Here is a 13,476-nt window from a genome sequence, read left to right as displayed (position 1 = left end):
GAGGGGGGCTGCTTCCCAGAGGGAGACAAAGGCCATCCTGATGAGGAAGAAGTAGAGGCCTCCCAGGGTGGCCCACAGATGCCCTGAAGGCAACAGGTGCCTCTCTCTCCCTCCATCACCTGGTGGGATGAGGTGGGTACCCATTACCCAGTCTCAGACCTGGTCCCCACCAACAGGGAGCCCCCCCATCCCAGGGGAGCTGTGTCAACTGCAGGACAGCGGCCCACCTGGCTGGGGACAGCAGTGATGTTGACAGGGCAAGAACAGGGCTATCAGTGAAGAAAGGGAGATGGAAAGGGGGCTGCACGTGCAGGAATGGTTCCTGAGCTGGCAGCCGGCATCACCGTCTGTGTGTCTGAGGCACGCAGGGGAGGCACAAGTTCACCTCTCCCTGAGCGTTCAGTTCCGCGTGTTCTTGACCACAGCCTTGGAAGTAGGGCTGGCATAGGTCCCTCATGGCCACAGCTCGGGGCGTACTTCAGCCTTCCTGGAAAATCCCTGTCACCCCCTACCAAGGGCCCTCCTATCCCAATGAAAGACATCTCTGAATTGCCTCTGAACCCTGATAGCGGGTGTGTTCGCCACCCCCACTGCCCCTTACCCTCTCTGGGCACCCCACCACCCAATCTGGGGTGGAACGGGGAATGTGCATTAGCAAGGGAGCGCAGAAGGGGCCGTCCTTGCCGAACCCAAAGGTAAGCAGCACCAGCTGGGCAGGGGGGTCGCTTAGACACCTAGGGCCTTGCGGCCCTCGCCCCACCCCAAGGGAGCGGGGCAGCAGGACAGGTGCGGGAGCCCTGCGCTTCGGCCTGTCACACAGCATCAGAGAAGGAGCTGCCAGCACCGGGGAGGGTTAGGAGCCTCAGGGAGGCTGTGGCTTTTCAGCTGAGTGAGCGAGAAGCACTGGTGAAGTAGAGTTGGTGCCCCACTTTCCGGCACAAGCAAGGGAGGGCTGCCTACTGCCTGCAGGGCCCAGGACCGAGTGCTCCGCAGAGCCAGATGAGGCAGCCAAGGTCAGAGAGGTGGGGGACAGGTGGCAGCAGACACCGCTCCCCGATCATGCTTGAGGAAAGTGAGGTCCGCTAGGTAGGAAGAGAGAGGCTGGTGCTGGAGAGGAGCTCTGATGTCCGGGGGAGGGTAGGACCAGCTCCCCAGACCCAGAGTTCAGCAAAGCACAGTGGTGCCATCACCGTGGTCCAGTGGCGCACAAGTGCTGGGAGGAAAGATGGGTGAGCACGTGCGCTCCGGAGCCGGTCCCGGGGGTGCCCTCAGCATAGCCTCAAACTTGGACCCAGGCAAGAAGGGCCCCTGCCCAGGACCCCATGATCTAGAGAGAACCCACTCTGTCCCTCTCTGACTTCAGGCAGACCTCCCAATGCAGGACCCCCAGATTCCCCATCCCACAGTCTGCACAGGCCTTTCCCCGGCCCTGCAGCTGGTGTGCACACCCCAGGCCTGAGGGGTGGCGGAGGGCAGCTCTTGCCTCTTCCGTGGATGACACATGCCTGGGGGGCTGGGGATGGGCTCTCCCCGTGCCACCGCATTCCAGCAATGGGACCCCAGGTGTCCAAGAATTCTAAATGCAATCTGGCCTTCCAGGTGGTTCTCAAGGAATGCGTATCCACATGGGAGGCCAGACTGTATCCTACGTATCGGTTCGGTAGCTTGATTTATAACCTATCTAGACGCATTATGGGGGTCTCCACCTGCACTTGTGCCCCGAGCCCCACAGCTGTTAGGGGTGGGCCTAGCAGGGTACCACGTGCAGGGTCCCGCACCTCGTTCTTGCTCTGAGGCTCATGGCTTCCTTCCTCTGGGACTCCCTGGAAGGGACATGAACCCCAAACTCCCAGGCTGGACCATCAGCTCCCTGAAGCAGGAACCAAGTCCTAAAGCGCCCCTCCCCGCTTCATTCCCGAACTGACTCGGGGCCCACACCTAGCAGCTGGCCATGAGGGTCGCCCTGGGAGGCTGGGGGCCTGGGGGAGAGGAAGTCGTAGTTACTGGGCACTTCCTGTGAGCTACATTGTGGAACCATCTCCCCTAACCCTCAGGAACCCTCTGGGGACGTTGTCATTGTTAGCATCCCTTTGTTGTGTACGAGGAAATGAAGGTTCCAAGAGCGTACAGACCTTGCCCAAGGTCACACAGGTGCTACGGAGCCTCGCCTCTGAGCCCCGAGCCCATGCTCTTTGCACTTGAGCAGGCAAAGGAAAGTGGGGGACATCTGTGGCTGGGGTGTTCGCGGGAGTCCAAGGATAAGCAGAGAACAGGCCTCTGTGGGTCACAACGGGGGAGCCGGATCTAGCCAGCCTGTGTGGACCCCAAGCCCTGACCACCAGCCGCCTTAGAAGCCGATCCCTTATCCCCAGCAGGGTGCCCTAGGGACTGAGGCGGTCCATGAAGCAGTCCGTGTACCAACCACCCTCTCAGGGCCCGAGTGCCTCTCCCCAGAGGCGGTGGGGCTCTTTCACATGTCCCTGAGAGCGACAGGAACCCCAGGCATCCCAGAAGCCAGCACTGGAGATAAGACAGGAGATTAGAGGTTTACCCGGCCACATGCAGTGTTCAGCCAGCCATGTGCAGGGGACCGATAACACCAGGGCCGGGCCTCTCGGCACCTCCGTGTCAGTGGCCTCCATGTCACCGCACAGCGTGACCTTGCGCAAGTCGCTGAGCCTCCCGCAGCCTCAGCTTCTCCACTTGCCAAGAAGGAAAAACAACAATGTCCTCTCTGAGGCCTTTTCCTCTCAGGTGAATAATAACGCTGAGGCCTGGCACCTGCTCCCGCTCTGTGTGCACGCGCGCGTGTGTGTAGGGGGAGGGTCACACGACAAAGGTTAGTTCCTCTTCCCCGAAATTAAGAGGTAGTTCCAATTTTCAGAAAAGAGGAAGTAGACAGATTCCTGAGAACCTTCGACCGGAGGGGAAGACCGCCCCTGGCAAGGCCCATTCAGTAGGTGAGGTCCCGGTGTACCCAAGAAGGGCGAGGGTGAGCAGAACGGACTGGAAAACCAGCAACTCTCCCCAGAATTCTCGCCTGCCTGGCCCTGCCTCCACACATCCGTCCCCTCCTGGCACGTCTGGCCCCAGCCCTGGAGAGGGTGGTGAGCTCTGGGGGTCTCCTGGGCAGGGGCAGGAGGCAGACACAGGCCCAGGGAGCATCTGTGGCCCAGTCACGCTCAGCAGAGCCCCTGCCTGGCAGGCTGGGCTCCACAGTCGGGCTTCAGTCCGTCTGCTCCTGCTCCCCAGGACCTCCCTGGCTCCGAGCCTTGGCTAAGGCAGCCCTCCCATCCTGCCCACCCTTCTTCCACCTCTGTATCCGCTGGGTTGCCTCACCTGAGAGCCCTTCTCTAGGGGCCACCAAGGGGCCCTACACCTGCATTGTCCAGAAATTTGTTCAAAAGACACCTCTGCTTTCCCCCGTTTTTCCCTTCTGGTCTTCTCACTGTAGCAGGAACAGCCAACATGTTACCTGGAAAGGTGTTCCTCTGGCCTCTGTCCCTCCCTTCACTCTGACCAGTTCCCCTTCCGTAACCACCTTAGGATCCATTCCTCCCTTCTCAGGAGTGAAGCGGCAGGTGATCTCTGCCTTATCTCAGAGAGTCTCTGGGAACCTGTGGCCCAACCTCTCCCCGCCACCACCCACCGCTGCCTCTTGGCTTCACACCCTCTGCTTTCACCCTTCCCATCCTCCAGGAACCCTCTCTCAGCCTCACCTCCAGCTCTGCTGGGAAGCCAAAGTGTTGTCCCCACTCTACCTTCATGGCCACCCGCCTCCCACCTCCCCTTGACCTGAGCTCTGACTCCGGTCCCAGTCTTCACCCAGGGCCCTGACAGGCTCTCTGCTGTTCCCTGCCTGCATTGACTGGCCGCGTCAGTGTTGTCCCACGCTGCTGACGACTCCCACCTGAGCTCCAGAACAGTAATCCATGTGCCTACTGCACACCGCCTCCGGCTGCCTCTTGGGATCTCTCTGAAACCTGTCCTTCCCTGCCTTCTCTCTGTCTCATTGACCCAGGTGCTGAAACCAAGCACAACTTTCACTTTCTCCCACCAGATCTCATCAGGTCTCAAGGCATCAAATACCTTCTGTGCTGTGGACACCCATAGGCCCCAGATGCCCCCACCATCCCCTGTCCAGAGCCCTCCCCAGTTGCCCACGCCGTGATCTGTCATTTACGTGTCATCGTATTTATTGCCTGACACCGCCAGCTAGAATGAAAGCTCCTCAGGGGAGGAGATGTGTCTGTTTCAGGGATGGAGGCAAGCCCAGTTTCTGGAGCGGTGCCGGCACATGGTAGGCATTCAGTGATTTTGCTTCATAAGTCAATGAATGATGGGACTTGGGCTTCTCCTCTTCCACAGTGGCCACACCCCACTTGCCACCAAATCTTGTTTCTAGGAGTCCTCATCCCCAGAGCCACTCCCTTCCCCCAGGCCCTGCAGCTCCATTGTCTGGGTTGTCTGACTCTCCCTGGCCTCCAGGCCACCACGCTGAGAGGCAGGACTGGGCACAGACTCAGGAGCCAGACTGGCTGGGTTCTTTCTCTGGCTCTGCCTGTTACTGGCTGTGTGACTTGAAGCTGGTACCCTAACCTCTCTGTGCTCTAGACCCCCATTCGTGAAAGAGAGATGGTGATAACAGCACCTCCCTTGTGGGGTTTGGAGTGTGGAGAGGTTTACATGAGACAATGTGGGTAAAGTATATCGTAAATGGGGATTATTACTTTTTGCAATTACCAGATCCCATTACCAGACAAAGCAGAGCAGAACCTACCGAAGACTGTCCCTGAGCTCGTGGTGGTTTTCGGTTTCTTTTCTGAAAGACAGGGACCCCCCAAGCCGGCCCCCATCTGACTTGCCTGGCGTTGTCCCTTCATTCCGATCACCCTAAATTCCCCAGGTTCTCATGCTGCGTTCCGCCCCTACTTGGCCATGCACCGCTTTCTCTGACTCGTACTTGCTTTTTAACTGGACAGAAATCCCGGAGCTTTTTTGCACCTTCGCATGCAGAGGACTTCCACATTCTCTTTACAGCTGCACAGTGGTCTGTCCTGGGCCCCGTGATCCCGTCCCACACCAGTGCTCATACAGGGTGTCCCGTCTCTGGCCACAACAGCCCAGCTGTGGACGCTTTCGTGCACATGTCACAGGCACATAGGTGTCTCTGTGGGACAGAAGCCCAGGGGTGGGCTTGCAGGGCCGAAGGTAACGAGAGAGGTACGTGCTGCTGTCCTACCCCCTTGCTGCCCCAGCGCGTGCCCCAGCAGAGCCCAGAGCTGGATTTAGAGCACGGGGACTCCGATCTCCCTCCCTGCCCTCCATACCAACCTGCCTTCCTCGGAAAGCGGGGCCTGAGCCTACAGCGGGACCAAAAGCCAGCTCTGCTTCCTGCCTCTGGTGGTCAGCCCCTTTGAGCCTGTACGGAGGGATCCTGGGGACCTAGCCAGGAGCATGATAGAGGCTCTTGAAGAACTCTTTGAGCCTTCACATGTGCCTGGAACCTGGGGTACAGACTCCTGCCAAGGGTCTCCTCACCTAGGTCTCCTCTCAGGCCACTGCCTCTGACCTACCTGCCCGTCAGCACACACAGGCCCCTCAGAGATGGAGCAGGGGTGGGAGCCGGGGAGCAGGGAACAGGCCCCCAGTCAGTCGGACAGATCCATGAAAGAGGGACCGGCAGACTTCTGAGACCCTGAGGCCCCGAAGAGCCAGCCGGGGCCATGCATGGCTCCTGTGGGCAGCCTCCTGCTGGCCCTCACAGAGGCAGAGCCCCATCAGCAGCCATCTGCCACGGTGCGGGGGCTTCCCGGGCCAGCTCCAACAGGAGGCCTCCTGGCACAGATGTGAGGGGCTCGGGAGGGTCCCAGCTCTTCACACCTTGGCCGAGGCCTCAGGGTCCTGGTGGAGCACCCCCTGCTCACCCTCTGCCCTGTCCCCACACAGCCACTCTACCCTATTGATTGTATAGAAACCCTTGAGCTCCCCACACAGGTCATCCTGCTTCCCGCTTCTGCACCTCTGACTGTGCAGTTGTCCTTGGCTTCATCTCAGCCTAGCTAACGCCTGCTTTAACACAAAGACAGAATCCAAGAATCACTTTGGCTTTGATGCCCCCCTCCCCGGGTTCACTGCTATCGGAACTCTGGCCCCCTGGATGGCTCATCCCAAGGGCACCGATGATGTCCTAATGTCTGTCCTTGCGGCACCACCAGCCTGGACAGCTAGGCTCTCCAGGGGGGTTTTTGCCATGCCAAGCCCTTGGCCTTGCCAAAATCCCCCACCTGACGGTGCCGTCACACCAGGGCAGCCCCAAGGAAAAGCCGGGCCTTGGGGCCCTTTGCTAAAGATCCAGAAATTGCCCCGGAAGCCGCACAGGAGCTCCGTGATGGGGAAGTGGGGCCTTCCGGAGGCCAGGGTAGCAGGAGGCCTTTCAAGGACATCATCTTCTGGACTTTCCCATGCCCCCATGACTTGAGTTTCTCCACAGCGTGGGGGCTGCCAGAGAGCAAGATCAAAAGATAACATCAGCCCGAGTGAGCGGAGCCCGGGCAGGAAACAATGAGGGGATGTAGGGGAAGGGGGACAAGCGGGCAGGGTGGGCTTGAGAGCCACAGGGCTCCCAGCACCCAGGTCAGGCTGGTGCCACCTGTCTAGACCCCGTTGACAACACCACCACTGCCTTTACCAGAGCCGAGGGTCCTGGCGGGATGACTAGAACTTCTCTGGCTTCCGGGAGGCCAGGGCTGCCTCCATCCTGTCCCCACAACCCCTACACCTGATCCGACCAGGAACTTACCCAGGGGCCCCATGAGTCACTGAGAGCATGCGGGAGAGGGTGAGCTCATTTCAACTTAGTCCTAGAAAGTATGAGTTCACTGAGTAGGTATTCCCCAGACCTCGCTTTTGAGACCAGCCCTGGAGGCTCTAGGCTGTGAGATACGAATGCAGACGAGGCCACCCACTCTGTCTTAGGATGGACCCAGCCAGGCTGCAGCCTCCTCCTTCAGACTGCAGGAGCTGGGAGGTTGGAGGGGGCTGGACAGGAAGGCAGGCTGAGGGAGGTGGCTGATTCGCGTGGTGGGCCCATTCCCCTACCACCAAACCTGGGGTCCCAGGGGGCAAGTTAGGCAGAACTGAAACTGGGCAGGGGAGAAACTGGTCGGAACAGGCCCCAGGGATCTCTAGTGCTCACGGTTCACTTACACACACCGTGCGCAGCCTGGGAAAGTCTTTGAAGCTTGGCTTTCTCCTGCCACCTCCCCTTCCCTACCCGCCAGCCCCGTGCTCCCCAGCCCTCACCCCATCCAAACTGGAAGGACCACAGGCTGGGAGAGGGGTTCAGGGCTCTGGTTTCCCTCCTCCACTGCCTTCAAAGGAATGACCTTTGGCAGCTCATTCCCCACTCTGAGCCTCAGTCTCCTCATCTGGCCTGGGCTGCTGGCCCCGGATCTGGAGATGAGGACTCAGCACAGAAGGAACAGGCCATTTGGATGGATGTGAGGCAAGGAGGGGACTTCTTGGCCAGCAACACTGAGGTGCTTGGCACCTTGACCATCACCCTACCTAGGAACTCAAGTGCTGGGAGGGGGCAAAGGTGGGGCGTGGACCATGGCAGAAACGGTGCCACCTCTGGAGGCTTCCTGCTTGTCCCTTATACTCATGGAGGACCCCGTGACTCTTCCTTTGCTCCCCTCACCACGAGCGCCACCACTTTTGGTCTGTGTCCCCTCGGCTCTACCAGAGCGGCCGGAGCCTCTGTTCCCCCTTTCCCCCCACCCCTACCGCAGGTGCAGGCCTCACACCAAGTAGGTGCTCAATAAAACAGGTGTTGAAAGAAGAAAGGCCCGGAAAGGAACAAGTGTTGGTGAGGGGGTGGAGAAAACAGCCCCCGTTGCAGGAAGCCAGGTGAGAACATAGAATGGTATAACTGTGGAGAGCCGTTTGGCAGCTCCCCTGAAACGAACCACCACGTGATTCTGCAACTTGACCCTCCCAGGTCGACAGACACCCCAGAGAATAGAAAACCTCTGCCTGTGGGAAAGTTTGCACACCAGCGTCCACACAACTCTACCCGCAAGAGAGTGGGAACACCCCGGGTGTCAGTGAACCGATGAAGGGTAAAGAAATGTGGCAGGAGCACCGTGGGCTATTATTCGGCAATGAGAGCGGGAGGAGGGTGTGAGTGACAGATACATGCTGCGACGTGGGGGAAGTTTGAAAACAATTATGGTAAGAGAAAGAAACCCGGGCTCAGGGGCCACATCGTATATGACTCCATTGATGTGAAATGTCCAGAATGGGCAAATCCCTGGAGACAGAAAGTCACTTCATCGGGGGAGGGGAAAGGGGAGTGACTGCAAAGGCATAGACTTTCTTTGGGGATGATGGAATGTTCTGGAATTAGATGGTGGTGATAGTCATGTAACATTGTGAATACACTGGAAAGCACCGGATTGTATGCTTAAAATGTGCTTTTTAAAAAATCTCAGTTAAATATAAAGTAAAATAAAATAAAGGCAAACTATCTCCCTAGGGGTGAGTTGGAAGGCCAACTTGTCTGGCTGGCTGGTTTGTATCTGAAAACATCATCCCATGGGAGCCTCTCTTTGCCATGGGAGGGCCACACCTGCTCACCACACAGCTACCCCCACGCCTAGTCTGGGTGGAGTAGGTGGGCAGGGCCCCAGAAGACCCAGTGGGCCTTGTGGTGGGATCGAGCCCTTTCCTTGTGTCTCCGGCTTTAGGACAGGCGTCCCCATGGTGAGGGGACTTGAGGCATGGCTACAGTCTCCTCTCTGACACGGGCCCTGTCGCCTCCTTCAGGCACAGCAGCAGTCCGCCTTACACGGTAGGCGAGGGTGACCGAGCCTGAGGACCAGGCCAACCCCCACACAAACGCTTCTCCTCTGGCCTGCCTTCCAGCCGTATATGGACCCGCAGCTGGAAAGTTCTTCCTTCGGTGTGGCTGTAGTATCTGGCTCGGAGTCAGCAGTGGGCAGAGGTTTCCAGTGAGTCAGTCTGACTCAAGGTTACTCAGCCCAGGTCCCCATGGGGTCCTCACCCCACAATGTTCACTTCACCATGATGGAGCAGGATGTGGGCTCCCTCCAGCCCCCTTAGCAGCTGCTTCCTGAGGGGGTGCTGGTGGGAACCAGCGAAAGGGGAAGGCCGACCCACCCACCTGCAGCAGCCCCCCAGCCCCGCCCTTGGAGGATACACTGGTGGGTGGCCCTCCCCTCTCTGAGCCTCTTAGAACAGGTGGTCCCATCATCTTCCTCTGATGGCCAAGCTTTGGGTCCAAGCGGATGGTGTGCGAGAGGTCCTGGCGCACTGGGGCTGTTTCTGCCCCAGGCCTGACCTTTATCATATCACCGGAGGGACCCCCTGTGTCTGCTGGTCTCTGCTGTGTACATCCTGTGTCAACCACAAGCCCAGCAAAGCAGAGGAGTTTAATAAGCAGCTACAGAATGCGTAAGCGAGGTCAGATCAACTGGAAAGCATTTCTTTAGATCCCCAGAGGTGGATCCCCACCTCTGACATGGAAAGCAACTGAAGCCCATTTCTTTCTTTCTTTTTTTAAGAATCCTCTTTTTTTTTTAATTTTTTAAAAGATTTTATTTATTTACATGACAGAGAAAGCGTGACAGCGAGCGAGAGAGGGAACACAAACGGGAAGTGGGAGGAGAGAAGCAGGCTTCCCGCTGAGCAGGGCTTGATCCCAGGACCTTGGGATCATGACCTGAGCGGAAGGCAGACAATTAACAGCTGAGCCACCCAGGTGCCCCTGAAACTCATTTTTTGAGCACAAAACCCAGGGGCATGCTTTTCTGTGCAGTGTTAATAAATTACTTACCCTCTCTGTCCTTCAGTACCTTTAACAATAAAATGGAAATGATAACAGTATCAACCTCATAAGGCTGCTGAGAAAATGAGGATAATTACATAAAACTTCCAGAATCGTCTCAGACCTATGCATCAGAGATGGTATAGGGCCCCCACTATAACTGTCCGTAACACTGTCCTCGTGGCCTCCCCTGTTGAAGCCGAGCCAGGGCGCTAGATGACCAGTGCCCCTCTGCGGCAAAGAGTGAGGGTGGAGGTAAGTCACATCTCTCAGAAGGACCTCTGGGCTCCACTGGTCAGTCCCAGGCCCTGGAGGGGCTTTTGCTCCTGCCCCAGCAGGAGCAGGTGCCCCCCTTCCCAAGGGTCCAGCTGGGCTCCACCCGCCCCTTGCAGGTCTCCTCCACACACAGCTTGTGCTTAATGGGTGCCCAGGAAGTGGGCTGCTCGCCAGAGAGACGGGCCCTAGGGACCGCTGGGGCCCAGACGCCAGCATAGAGCAGGCCCTCCATGACTCTAGGGACTTCCTGACTGCCCAACGTCCCCTCCTCCACCCCCACCCCCCCCACCGTGGGATCACTTTGTCCCTGGGAGACCAGGGAGGCTAGGCATTCCAGGAAAGCTCTGACCCGCCCAGGAAACCCATGTACCTGGTAGGGCCTCTTCTGACCCATTGTCCTGAAAGGGCGGAAACCGAGGCCTGGGTCACCATGAACCTCCCTCAGGGACATCCAGCCCCTAGCTCTCCATGGGTGGGGTACATGTTCAGGCTTCCTCCCTGCACTCTCCTGACCCTGGGCTTTCTCACACTCCAGTGTTCCTCTGTTCCCAGCTCCCAGGTGGGCCAGAGGGCATCTCAGCAGAACCCCAGGGGAAGGAACATAAATGGGGCTGGGGCCGGGGGCCCTCTGGGTCAGTATATCATTAGCTCCAATCGCATCTTTGTGCCCTCTCTGCCCTGCTCACCTCCAGGGCAGTCTCTGTCTATCCGCAAGTGACATTGGTCCAGTGATCCCCACCTCTGACATTCCCCAGAGCTGGAGACGGATGTCCTAAAACTGACACCTCATGGTGGCCGATGTACACTGAGGAGGGCCCCCACCTGCGGGGAAATGAACACAGCGGTGGGAGTAAGAAAACCTCAAGAGGCTCAAAACATCCCCAACACATTTACCTTGGCCAAGAAGTGTCTAGATCACACCCACCGCTGCTTCCTTGCGGGCAGGTGCTGTGCAAAGGTGAGAAGAGGCAAAGGTCTTTGGTTCTGGGCTAGGCTCTCATGGGCTATGCAGCTCTGGGCAAGAAGCTCTCCTCCCAGGCTTCATCCTCCCATCTCCTACTGGGGGACAGTAATGCCCACCCTGGCAGTCTGCCTCGAGGGCCTTGACCAGCCTATCAGGAGAGGCTGGGGCAAGAAGGGGCTTTGGTAATAGGATTCCCAGAACCAGCTATGGGAAGATCCACCCTGTGAACTCAGCATTTCCCCAATAGTCACCTTCCAGAAGAGCAAAAAGTGACTTCCGCTGCCTCTACTTCCTGTAGCTGCGAGTGGGGAAACCGTCGTGGGCCAACAGCGTCACCTGCTCACTCACTCTTGCCGCCAGGAAGACAATCCTGGGTCCCCGAGCCCCCTCTTCAGACTTAGAGCAGGTGTGTTCCCAGCAGCAGTCATTCCACCACACAACGGACTGAGGGGCTGAGGCCTGGCAGGGCATCAAGGCACAGAGGTTTGGGTTTTCGGTCTTGGTCCCGGCTCCCTCAGGCACTCCCGATTGCCTTGGGGACTGCCTCTCTCTGGGCATCAGTGGGGAGTCCAGCCTCCCCGCCTGCCGCTTTATCAGCCGGCAGGATCCCCAGAAGTTCAGAGCTGGAAGGCACGAGGCTTCCCACAATCATAGATATGCATGGCCCAAATGCGGAGATGGCCCTGGCACTGGGAGCTCCCCCTGGGTTCTACACAGAGTAGGGGCTACTCTGGAATCTACCCATGGGCTGCCAGATCTGAGAGGGGCAACCCTATCAGGAGGGCTGGGGCAGGACAGGGACAGCTAGAGGACCCATGCAGGGGAGATGGGAGCCAGCAGACTTCCAGCCTGTGCCCAGGCCCCACCACTCCAACCTGTTCAGCCAGTCCTTCCATACAGCTTACCCTTTCCCACACACTGTAGCCTCTCACACTCCTTGGTTTTGCACCTGCTGGTTCCACTGTCTGGAACACGTTCACCTTGACTCTGTGTCCCGCCAAAATGCATGCCCTCAAGAACAGGCAAGTGGGCAGGACATAAAGTTTGGAGGTGCAGGGGGGTCGGGGCCCAGTCCGCATGGGAGGGCAGAGCCTCAGCAGGCCCAATGGTGGGAGCACTGAGCTCAGGGTCCCCAGGGGCCAGGATGGGACCGAGGCCGAGGAGCCAGGTGGGGGGGTCGGGAGCTGGGGCAGCCTGCAGACAATCTGGGCTGTGGAGGAGCTGGCGGGCGCAGGGCCTGGCTCGGCGTGGGCGGCTGTGGGGGAGGCTGGAACGGCAGCCTATTTTTAGGCTCCTGCTGGATAGAGACACAAGGATGCTCCAGGCTATAGGCCTTGCTCACTGGGGAAAGACGAAAGTGGCCCCAGTTGCCCCTGGAGTTCCAGAGCTTCCTATTTTGTCTCTAGAGACCAGGGGCTGGGGCCAGGAAGTAGACTGGAAGCATCCCCCACACCCCAGGGAGGCAAATTACCCCTAAGAAGTGATTTCCATATCATTTGCTTGCTGCCCTGCTTCTTTATCAGAAGGAACCAAAAGTTCCCTTTCAGAGGACAGTCAGTGGTGGGGAAGAGCTATCACCCAAGTCCACCTCCGGCTGCCGCTTCTGGTTTTGAGAGAGTCCAGAGAAGGTGATCCTTGCTGTAAAATTGGAAAGCACCAATGGGGATTTTAGCACCTAGAGCTGTCGCGTAAGCTCACTGTGGCAAAGACGTGCCATCGGAGTAATTGGCAGTGGTTCCCTGAAGAGCAGGGTTGACAAGGATTTATTCGTTCATTCATTCTACAATTATTGAGCACCTACTATGTGCCAGACAGTAATCTAGGTGGGGATTTAGCTGTGAAAAAAACAAAAAAAGAGCGAAGGGTGCCTGGGTGGCTCAGTTGGTTAAACGTCCGACTCTTGATTTCAGCTCAGGTCATGATCTCAGGGTTGCTGCGTCAAGACCCGAGTAGGGCTCTGCGCTCTGCATGGGGTCGACTCAACATTCTCCCTCTCCCTCTGCCCCTCCCCCACTGGTGCTCCCTCAAATAAATAAAATAAATCTTAAAAAAAAAAAAAGGCAACGTTCCTTGTCCTCACAGAGCAGATACTCTACAGCGGTGCTGTCCAATAGAAATATCTGAGCCACACAGACACGTTTCAGTTTTCTTGCAGTCACATTAAGTAGAAATTAAGAGAAACAGCTGATATTAACTTTTACAATATATTTTATCTGAGCCAATATAGCCAAAATGTTTTCACTTCCAAGTGTCATCAGTGTCACCATGCATTAATAACTTTTTTCCCCCCTTACATCTTCAAAATCCATTATGTCTTTTAGACTTACAACACCTCTCAGTTCAGGGGAGCATCCCCAGGGCTCGGGAGCTCTTACAGAAGTCATTC

Source organism: Meles meles, chromosome 6, assembly GCF_922984935.1.
Source record: "Meles meles chromosome 6, mMelMel3.1 paternal haplotype, whole genome shotgun sequence".
NCBI classification, from domain to species: domain Eukaryota; kingdom Metazoa; phylum Chordata; class Mammalia; order Carnivora; family Mustelidae; genus Meles; species Meles meles.
The sequence above is the reverse complement of the archived record's forward strand: the minus strand, read 5'-3'. Positions refer to the sequence as shown.